This window comes from Ailuropoda melanoleuca, chromosome 20 (assembly GCF_002007445.2).
Source record: "Ailuropoda melanoleuca isolate Jingjing chromosome 20, ASM200744v2, whole genome shotgun sequence".
In the NCBI taxonomy this organism is placed as follows: domain Eukaryota; kingdom Metazoa; phylum Chordata; class Mammalia; order Carnivora; family Ursidae; genus Ailuropoda; species Ailuropoda melanoleuca.
Window position 1 is genome coordinate 296,535 of NC_048237.1, and position 11,152 is coordinate 307,686.

General features: G+C 37.6%; 1 non-coding gene and 1 pseudogene across 1 annotated transcript; one reads left to right on the top strand and one right to left on the bottom strand.

Moving 5' to 3' along the window:
* Positions 1-335: 335 nt before the first annotated feature.
* LOC117797309 lies at positions 336-470 on the bottom strand. The gene has a single exon (XR_004622240.1). It is a non-coding gene; the product is annotated as a U4 spliceosomal RNA (small nuclear RNA).
* A 7,317-nt stretch (positions 471-7,787) lies between these two features.
* On the top strand, positions 7,788-8,767 carry LOC117797268 (annotated as a pseudogene).
* Positions 8,768-11,152: the final 2,385 nt, after the last annotated feature.

The window sequence follows — 11,152 nt, forward strand, 5'->3', positions numbered from 1 at the left end:
GAAGAAAATATTCCTATGTCATTGGCATGAGTAGTGTATGCTGCCATGAAAACACCAGACGTGGAGAATGCATTTTTATTTTATCGGGCCCTTCTTAGGACTTAGTTATTGCTGATGTTTATGCGATATTTCCTTTAAAAATGAAACTTTAATACAGGGAATTATCAACTAACAATTGGAATGTACAGGCAAATCTTTTCTCAGAACTGGGTTGTTTGAAATTTGACATTAGTTTTCCCATTTAACCCTGTTAGGTGATGTAAATGCCCAAGTTGGCACATAAGAATCTAGGTAACACATAATATACCTGCACCTATTGAACTATATTCTAGCCAACACCCATGCCCGATAAAAGTTCTTAGTAAACTATGGTAGACAGAAACCTCTTCGATCTGTGAAGTGCTTTCAATTAGCAATAATCACACCTCAGATGAACCTCATTGGCTATGATACTGCCACTGTGCAAAGCTCAAAACATCTTTGATCTGTAAAGAATGCTTTCAAACACCTACATCTAACATCATACTTAAAGGTGAAAGTGAATGTTTTCTCCTAAAATCAGAAACAAGACAAGAATTCTGCTCTTACCACTTCTATTCAACATTGTATTGCAAATGGTAGTGCAATCAGGCAAAGCAACAGGCATCCCGATTGAAGAAAAAGGGGTACTGTCTTTAAGTAGACATGACATGATCATCTATGTAGAAAATCCAATGAAATCAACAAAAGAGGTTACTATAACTAATAAGCAAGTCTTTCAAGATTTCAAGGTACAAGAACTATATATAAAAATCAATTGTATGGGGCTCCTGGGTGGCTCAGTCAGTGAAGCGTCTGCCTTAGGCTCAGGTTGTGATCCCAGGGTCCTGGGATTGAGCCCCAAATTGGGCTCCATGCTCAGCAGGGAGACTGCTTCTCCCTCCCCTTTGCCTACTGCTCCACCTACTTCTCTGCAGCTCTGTCTCTGTCAAATAAACACATCTTTAAAAAACTAAATAAAATAATTAAAACCAATTGTATTTCTATAAGTAAGCATTAGCAATAATCAGAAATTGAGATTAAAAAAAATGATGCCATTTACAATGGCATCAAAATATACTGAATACAGGTAGAACTGTTAAAAGATATGAAAGATTTACAGAATGCAAATGACAAAACATAGTTGAGAGAAATTAAAGAGATAAATACCTGTAAAGATATAACTTGTTGATGGGTTACAAAATTCAGTAGTGTTAAGATATCAGTTCTTCCCAAAATGATGTATGGATTCAATGCAATCTCAATCAAAATGCCAGGGGTTTTTTTTGATAGAAATTAGAAAGCTAATTCTCAAATTTAGAAATGCAATGGACTTACACTAGACAATATAAAGTTGGAGTAACACTGTTTAAGACTTATTATAAAACCACAAATGATCAAAACAACGCAGCATTGACATTAAGTTAAACAAAACGGATCAATAGAAGGAAATAGCATCCAGAAATAGTCCCGATTTTAAACAAAAACAACTGAGTGGAGAAAGGATAGTAATTCTAATACATGGTGCTGAAATAATTGAATACCCATATCAAAAAAAATAAACTTAGGGGCGCCTGGGTAGCGCAGTTGTTAGGCGTCTGCCTTCGGCTCAGGGCGTGATCCCAGCATTATGGGATCGAGCCCCACATCAGACTCCTCCACTGGAAGCCTGCTTCTTCCTCTCTCACTCCCCCTGCTTATGTTCCCTATCTGGCTGGCTGTGTCTCTGTCAAATAAATAAATAAAATCTTTAAAAAAAATAAACTTAATATCTCAATACCTCATAAAATACAAATTAACTCAAAATAGGTCATCGATTATAAAACCTAAAACTATAAAATACCTAAAAGGCAAGACAGGGGAAAATCCTTGTGACCCTGGCTTAGGCAAAGATTTCTTAAATACAACACCAAAGGCATGATTCATAAAACAACAAATTCATAACCTAGACTCCACCAAAATTAAAAATATCTGTTCTTGGAAAGACACTATTAAGAGTGAAAAGACAAGCCACAGACTAGGAGAAATATTGGCAAACCTTGTTTCTGCTGAAGGACTTGCATCCAGAATATATTTAAAAAAAAACACTCAAAATATCAATAAGAAAACATATGACCCAATAAAAAGATGGAAAAATATTTGAGCAGACACTGAACAGAACATATACAAATGGAAAATAAGCAAATGAAAATATACTCAACATCACTAGTTGTTAGGGAATTACAAATTAAAATCACAATGTGCTACCACTATATACATTCCAGAATCACTAAAATGAAGAAGGCCAACTGTCCCAGTGTTGGTGAGGACATAAAGGCACCAGAGCTCTCATGCACTGCTAGTGTGGATGTACAACGGCACAAGCACTTCAGCAAACAGTTTGGCAGTTTCTTAAAAAGTTAAGCATGTATCCACCATATCATAAAGCCATTTTGTCCCTAGCTATTTACCTAAGAGAAAAAGGCATGGGACGTACAAAGTCTTATACACAAATGTTCCTAGCAGTTTTATTTATAATAACATGATACTGGAAACAACCCAAACATCTATCAAAGGCAAACAAATGAGAAAATTCATGTCTACCTATATAAAAGAATATGATTCAGATATAAAAAGGAATAATGCATCGATTGATATTCATTCATGTTGTTGTATCTAACACTTGTGCTGAATGAAAAAAACTAGAAAAAATACATTAAGTATGGTTCCAAATATATACATATAACATATAATATATATATATCTCACATTTATATAGCTATGAAAAATGCAAACATCTACAGTAAGAGAAATGGCAGTGGTTATCTAGGGAGTGATGTCAGGGAGAGGAAGGAGGGAGGAATTGCAAAGGGGCACACTTAGGGAAGTTAGAGAGAGACTTGTGGGTTGACTAATTAATGAAACGCTCACTGATTTGTCAATATATCATTCTACCAGTCTGAGATATAAAGCAAGGAAAGTATTTCAACTTGTATGGGAAAAACAGACACACACACAGAAATTAAGGTAGGCCCCCAAGGGAAGTGAATAACAAGCATAGAGATGTCTCTTGACACTGTTTTCTTTTTAGAAGGTTAATGGATCCTCAAGGATCAAAACAACAGGGCTGACTTCCTGACACGCTCTGTTTATAACCCCTCAACAACTTCCACAAACATAATCAGGGATCCTTATCACAACCACTTCCACTTCTTTTCTCCTCTCCATCTAAGAAAATAAAGAGCTTTTAAGAAGCTTCAGCTTGGAATTCCCTTTGCTGACCCAGGTAAAAAGGTTATGAAGTGTTTAGAAGAACAAAAGTCATAATCTACTAGCTTCTGTCCATAGCTCTCTTCGAAATTGCCACAGCCATACACATTCAGCCAATTATTTCTTAAGCTTTTACTCTCCAGGCAGTGGTCCAGGTACTGCTGCAGGCATTTATCTCATTCGATAATCTTTACAACAGCCCTTTAGAAAGGGCATTATTAGGCCCACTTTATCACTAAAGAAACTGAGTATCAATTTCCTATGACTAATAAGAAAAAGCTCTTGACTCTAAATCCAATGTTTTTTCCATTATGCGCACCTGCCTCCCACTCACCCCAATCAGGAAAATGATCCTTACTCTTCAGTATTTTCTACAGATTACCCAACATCAAAGATGTGACAGCACCCTCGCAGAAACTCTACAAGCTAGCTAACGGAGGGAACTGAGTGGTCATGAGCCATCTCCAGACTGGCTATGGAGACAGGGCCAAACCCATCCACACACCATGATCAGGAAATGTCTTCCTCCAACTATGTATCCCAGGACCTGGCTCATTCACTCACTCAGTCCATCTCAACCTTTCCCAGATTTAACGAGTAAACCCAAAAAAGATGTTTGCTGTGTATTAACTCAGTCCCTTAACTCAGTCTGGGGTCATAAACACATTGATGTTCACAGCGCCCTCTGCAGTCGATGCAGCAGGAATCCACCAGTATTTTTCTTTTCCTTTTTTTTTTTTTTTTGACAGTTCCTGCTCAGACTTGTGGCCAGTAAACACCATAGTTGCTTCTGTACAGAGGAGCTAAGTGGTAAAAGGTGAGTAGCAATAAAGTCCTGTTAAATATATTAGTTGGAGCGTAAAACGGTGATGGCCGTTCCTGTTTTCTAGAAGAGCATTGTGAGACCCCTGACACAGAACTGCTCTGAGAGGGAATGGTTTCACTCAAAAGTCTAACATGATTGGTGTTTCGGTTTTTAAGAAGTTATATGCTGCTGCTTGGAAAATGGAGAGTAGAGGAGCAAAAGTAGAAGCAAGGAGTTCTTTTAGGTTGCTGCTGCCGAAGTCCCAGGAAGAAAAGATGGTTGTTTGAACTTGGGAGACAAGAGCGAAGACAAAGAGAACTGTATGACACGAGTCATAGTTTGGAAGCAGCAACATCTTGCTGGTGAACTGGATGTGAGGGGTAAAAGAAAGGAAGAGATGCAATATTAGACTAAACCAGGAAAAGTAACTTCTTGAACATTAAGCCATTCAAAGTGCTGAAAATATTTTGAGGTGATGGACAAAGTGATTATTGCAAAAAATAACCTTTAGACGCATCCTGCAAAGCACTTTGATTAAAAATGCCCCAAAAACAGGGGTGCCTAACTGGCTCAGTTAGTTAAGCATCTGACTCTTGATCTCAGCTCAGGTCTTGACCTCAGGGTCACCATGCTGGGCGTGGTGCATAGAAAGAAAGAAAGAAAGAAAGAAAGAAAGAAAGAAAGAAAGAAAGAAAGAAAGAAAGAAAGAAAGAAAGAAAGAAAGAAAGAAAGAAAAAGAAAGAAAAGAAAAGAAATAAAGAAAGAAAAGAAATGCCCAGACCACAATTAGTAATAAATTATTTTGACCTATTGAAAACTGAATGACATTTCTGAGTCAGTACTAAAACTGTTAGGCCTAAAAAGGACCTTTCCTAACTTTATGGAATTTAGAGTCCATATGCGGCTTTCACATATTACAGCAAATTTTATTTTGAGTCCCTCTTTCCATTTATTACCAGTTATGTATTGTCATGGCTTCGACATTTGTTAACTGCCCCATTCAAAGAACAGGGCATTTGGAATGTGGTTGCTTCAGGAAAGACTACATTCTGAAAATGCTCATCCTGAATGAGAATAGGGTAAAATAACGCAAAGGTATATTAGATATTTTATGTCTGCTTTAAGTTTGCCCTCAAACGATGAATACTTGGTATCTGAAACTTAGCCACAGTCCCAAGTCACACGTTCTTAAAATCAGAGAGGAAAGGGCATCTAGAAAGTGTAAGTCTATNGAAGTGTAAGTCTGTGGTCCAAGAACTGGAACCTCTTCCTCCCACAGCTGAGGCACTCAAAGACCCACTATAACATAAGACATAAACTAGCAGGGTCTTGGGAAATTTTATTGGCCACATGAGTTCCCCATGTCATGAAAATCATACAAAATCCAGAAACAGATCTGGCTCAGAGAGGGAAGTTTAGTACACAGTTTAGAAGTTCCAAACTATTACTCAGTTTGCAGGTCCCTGATCATAAATCTTCCTCTCAAATCAACACAAGAATGCACTATCATCAAGGACTTCTCCCCTGACACTTCTGTCATTTTATTCAGGGAAATCTTACCGGTTTTGGATACTCCAAAAGACCACTGTCAGACTCCTTGCATAACTATGCCAACTATGAAACATGCTATAAATAGTTTGATTAACTGATACTACATTCCAGATAATGCAAATGGATATTTTTCACATTCCTTAGGTATGCCCTATTTACAGAGGCTTCCATAACCAAGACCCAGGAGTGAGGGTGGGATTATATAACAAAGGTTGTGCTTTGTGGTGTGTTGTGGGTTTTTTTTTTAACTCAGAAAAACATGAAGCCATTATGCAAATGTGTAACCATCCAAGGTCATTCTGCCTTGAGGCACTCCCAAACAGTGACTAGAAGAGAGCAAAAAAATTAAAGTTTTCTCTTCTTTTCAAGTTTCCTGCTACATGTACCTTAAAATTAGAGCAGTAGTATCATGTTCCACAGTTTATAGAATTAGAATAGAAATAGAAATAGGACATCTCTACAAAACAGAAAATTTTGTAGAGTCATATCCCCAGCCCAAACCATCAACGACTTGTTTCCACAAAACCACATTAATGCTCATCTATCCCTGAACTGTATCTACCCTAGGTGCTGGGGAACTACAGTAACAGAGGTGAGCTGCAGCTATTTCCTACAATTTGAGCGTTTTAGTCCTGAAGCTGGTAGATTGCCTTACCAAACAGAATAAGTGGGTTTGTTAACTCCCTCAAAACAGAAAGTGATTCCAATAGTCCCAAGGGTCGCTGCTCCAAGGCCACACAATCTGAGTCAGCTTTGCCCATAGCTCTGTTGGTGTGATCTCTTTCTGGGAACTGAAAAAAGTGCATTATTCATTCTTTTTATAGGTATTTATTAAAAGCTGCCTAAGTGCAAAGCATTATGTTAATTCCCAAGCATTTCTGGTAAAGTAGCTTGCACAAACTGATTTCAAGCCTACGAAAAAGTTCTATATGAAACTTCCTCTTCAGAAAGATGCTTCTGAGTGAGCCACTTCAAAAAATTCTCTCTGGGAGAGGCACATCTGAAATGTAGGTACAGTAAAGAAATACCTTATTTAAATTATAAAGCTGATCACAAGACTCAATGTTCATGTAAGATGAACAAACTCCCCAGATGTGGCTGTAAATTACATCATGCATTACAATGTTCTCATAAATCAACTTTGGGGACCGTTTTCTTTTTCTTTTCTTTTCTTTTCTTTTCCCCTCACTTCTGGACTACTCTCTTGAGAGCAGAGCAATTTTGATATAACCACCTACTCTGGGAAAAAAGTTCTGACAAGAAGAGAACCACCCAGTCCAATATCACCAGAAGAAAACAAAAAAGGGAGAAGCCATTAAAACAGTCTATATAGCATTCCCTAGGCCCTGGTAAACATTGACCTTAACATTAGAAAAGAATGTAGACCATGAGAGCTCTCGTATATGGTCAATAGAAGTGAAAAATAGTGCAATAAGGACCGAACATTGCTTGGTTTAATAAAGTTGAACATACACACTTCTGTGTCCAGCCTATAGAAATAAGTGCAAGTGTGAACCAGGAAAAATGAATTATATCTTCATAGAATTATTCCTGGTAGCTCCAAAGTGGAAATAATTCATCTAAGTTGTGATTTATTCATAGAATGTAATAATATAGAGAAGTAAAAATGGGGAAACTACAGATAATGCAACAACATGAATTTCACAAACCTTACTGTTGAACAATGAGGTCAGCCAAAAGTATAATTTCACTTATGTAAACTACAAAAACAAGCAAAACCAAATATTTTTGTTTAGGGATGCATACCTAGTTACTAAAATAAACAAAAACAAGGAAGTGATTACCATAAGGAAAGGACAATGTTACAATTGGAAGGATAGAGAGGCAGAGGATACTGATTGGGATGGAGTGTGAGGGAAGGTTCTAGGGTGCAAGTGATAGTCTCTTTCTTGACCTCAGTGTTTACCTCAGATGTTTATGTTAATGATCAAGTTATAAGCTTACATAGTAAGTATGTTTGCATATATTTTACAATAAGGAAACACCTCTGTCTTTCCACTGATATTCACCAACTTCTTGTGTTTTTCAGTCCAAAACCTCAACTAGAATAGTATTTCAGGATTAGACAAAAACCGTAATTACTGACATATAAGTGTTTATTGCATTCCACTGGGTGGTTTTGATACATATCGGGGTCCCTATCTACACAGACATTCAATAATGTGATGGTCTTTCACAGCTCCCAGACCCATGAAAATCTCCAACAACCCCAACACCTCCAGCACCATCACTGGCTTCATCCTCCTGGGCTTCCCTTGCCCCAGGGAAGGGCAGATGCTCCTCTTTCTGCTCTTCTCGGTTCTCTACCTCCTGACCCTCACGGGCATTGGGTCTATCATCTGTGCTGTGCGCTGGGATCAGAGACTCCACACTCCCATGTACATCTTGCTCGCCAACTTCTCCTTCCTAGAGATCTGGTATGTCACCTCCACTGTCCCCAACATGTTGGCCAACTTCCTCTCTGACACCAAGGTCATCTTCTCTGGATGCTTTCTCCAGTTCTACTTTTTCTTCTCCTTGGGTGCTGCAGAATCTTTTTTCTTGGCTATCATGGCATTTGATTGCTACCTTGCCATCTGCTGACCTCTACATTATCCAACCATTATGACAGGACGTCTCTGCACCAATCTTGTGGTCAGTTGCTGGATACTTGGTTTCTTCTGGTTCTTGATTCCCATCATCATCATCTCCCAAATGTCCTTCTGTGGATCCAGGATCATTGACCACTTCCTGTGTGATCCAAGTCCCCTGTTGGCCCTCACCTGTCCCAGAGCCCCTGTAATAGAGTTAACTAGCTCTACCCTAAGTTCTCTGCTCTTAGGTATACCCTTTCTCTTTATCATGGTGTCCTATGCGCTGGTTCTGAGAGCTGTGTTGAGGGTTCCTTCTACAGCTGGATGAAGAAAAGCTTTCTCCACCTGTGGGTCCCATCTGGTTGTAGTTTCACTGTTCTATGGCTCTGTAATGGTCATATATGTGAGCCCAACATCCAAGCGTGAAGCTGGGATGCAGAAGATGGTGACTTTGTTTTATTCCATAGTAACTCCACTCATAAACCCTGTAATATATAGTCTGAGGAACAAAGATATGAAACATGCTATAAAGAAATTATTGGGAACCTAAAAATAAGAGTCTTGGTTTAAAAGATTTGGGGACAGAATCTGTTTTTAATTTCTTAGTAAAAAAGAAGACTTAAATCACTCGGAAAATTGTCTATAGTATTTATGAACTTTATATACCGTACAGTTTATTTCCTAGATTTTATAGGGCTATAAAGGATCACAGAGATGCACTCCATCTCCCTAATTTTACAACTGATAGAGTCCTAGAATGATAAACTGAACTGAGTTTGTTGGAGAAGTCGAATTATAAACGTCTCCTGCCAAGCCAGAAAACCTCTCCACAGTGGTAGAAGAGAATAGAGCAGTTTTATTATTGAATAAGCGTTAAAGCAAGGGAATATGTGTATCACGGCAATCTGCTAAGAGATGGAAAGACATAAAAAAATCTCACTCCTTTATATAGCCAAGCAAACACAACCCATTTACATACATGTTCTCAAGATAAATAGTATCTAGTCCTCAAGAAAGACTTGACAGCACGCTTTGTCACACACACTTCATCGTAGATTCACCTAGTAATTGGGATAGCCATCTGTGTTTGCCAGTTGGCTTCCAACAAAGGAAAAATAAACCTATCTATGCTACCTGAGATAGTTTTTCACATTGGAAGACAGGCCACAAAAGCTAGGCTCCTACAACCCCACAGAAACTGGGAGGCTGTGGCACTACCCACTTTGACAATTACACTTCAAAGGGACTTCCTAGGTCCTTGACAAAGACATTCCTGCATCAGAAAGCTGGCAAAAGGCTCATTTAGAAGATGTGGTTCATAGATACAATGGAATATTACTCAGGCATCAGAAAAGATGAATACCTACCATTTGCATCAACATGGATGGAACTGGGGGAGATTATGCTAAGTGAAATATGTCAAGCAGAGAAAGATAATTATCATATGGTTTCACTCATGTGTGGAACATAAGGAATAGCACAGAAGACCATAAGGGAAAGGAGGGAAAACCGAAGGCAAAGAAATCAGAGAGGGAGACAAACCATGAGAGACTCTGGCCTCTGGGAAACAAACTGAGGGTTAAAGAAGGGTGGGGGTTGGTGTGCTGGGGTAGCTGGGTGATGGGTATTAAGGAAGGCAAGTGTTGTGATGAGAACTGGATGTTACACACAACTAATGACTCGTTGAACACTACATCAAAAACAAATGATGTACTATATGTTGACAACTGAACATAATTAAAAAAGAGGCACATTCAGATTTTTAATTTTTACATACAATTGAAAGAGAGAAAAAGAATTTAATTAGAAGTTTTCTAAAGTCAGTGCTCAAGAAAAAAAAAAGGGGGGGGAGAGCAGAAAGTCTCTTCCCTTATTTTCAATAGGGATAATTCAGCCTCTATTTTTTCATTTGTATTTAGCCTCACAAATTACACAAGATTATAACTCTATGGCAAAACCTAAAGTTTTCTATTATCCTTTCAACAACAAATTGACCTTATTCTTCTGATTGAGCTTAAATTTCTGCCCTCCAGAAACTTACTGCTGGTAGCATCAATTATACATAAAAGATTAATAGCCATATATGTATGTATGTATGTGTGTGTGTGTGTGTATCTTCAGATCAATAAGAAAAATAGCATCAGCACAAAAGAAAAACTGCCAAATGCATGAAAAATAAATAAATAGCAGATGTTTTCAAATATCTGAAAAGACATTCTATTTTATTCAGAACTGGAGAAATAAAAAAAATGACAAATATAAAACATCATGTGGGGGAAAACAGCAATCTCTTCCTTTGCTAGTAGAGCATAAGTTGTTACAACAGCTATAGAGGACATTTTGACAAAAACTATCAAAATTTAAGGAACTTTTGACTCAGCAATTCCACTCTTAGATCGTGATCTGAGTAGTATACTCAAGTGTAAGAAAAATGGCCTATGTTCAAGAATATTGACTACTGTTTCTAATAGCAAAAGAGTAGAACAATCTAAATTCCTATCAGTTAAGGATTGAATTACTATATATCCATAGAATGAAATATGCTATATAACTGTAAAAATGAAGATCTGTACATGTCTACTGATCTAAAACTATCCTCAAAGTACATCATTAAAGGAAAAGCAAGATGGAAAAGAATCTCTATCTTGGGCTATCTTTCATGGGGAGAAAGATTATGGGTAAATATATATTTGCATTCATAAATACATTATATGCTTCTTGAAGAAGAAAGAAGAAAGCAGAAAGCAGAACAATGATTGCTTTTGAGAAATAGAACTGGGGATTTGGGGCAGGGAATGAAGACACTCACTATGTATGCTTTTGTATTTTTGAAATTTCTCTCTATAAGCGTGTACTGGATTTAAACCACATTTAAACAATCATTGGTTTAACATTAAAAGATAAATTTTAAAACTATTCCACTATGAAATTAGGA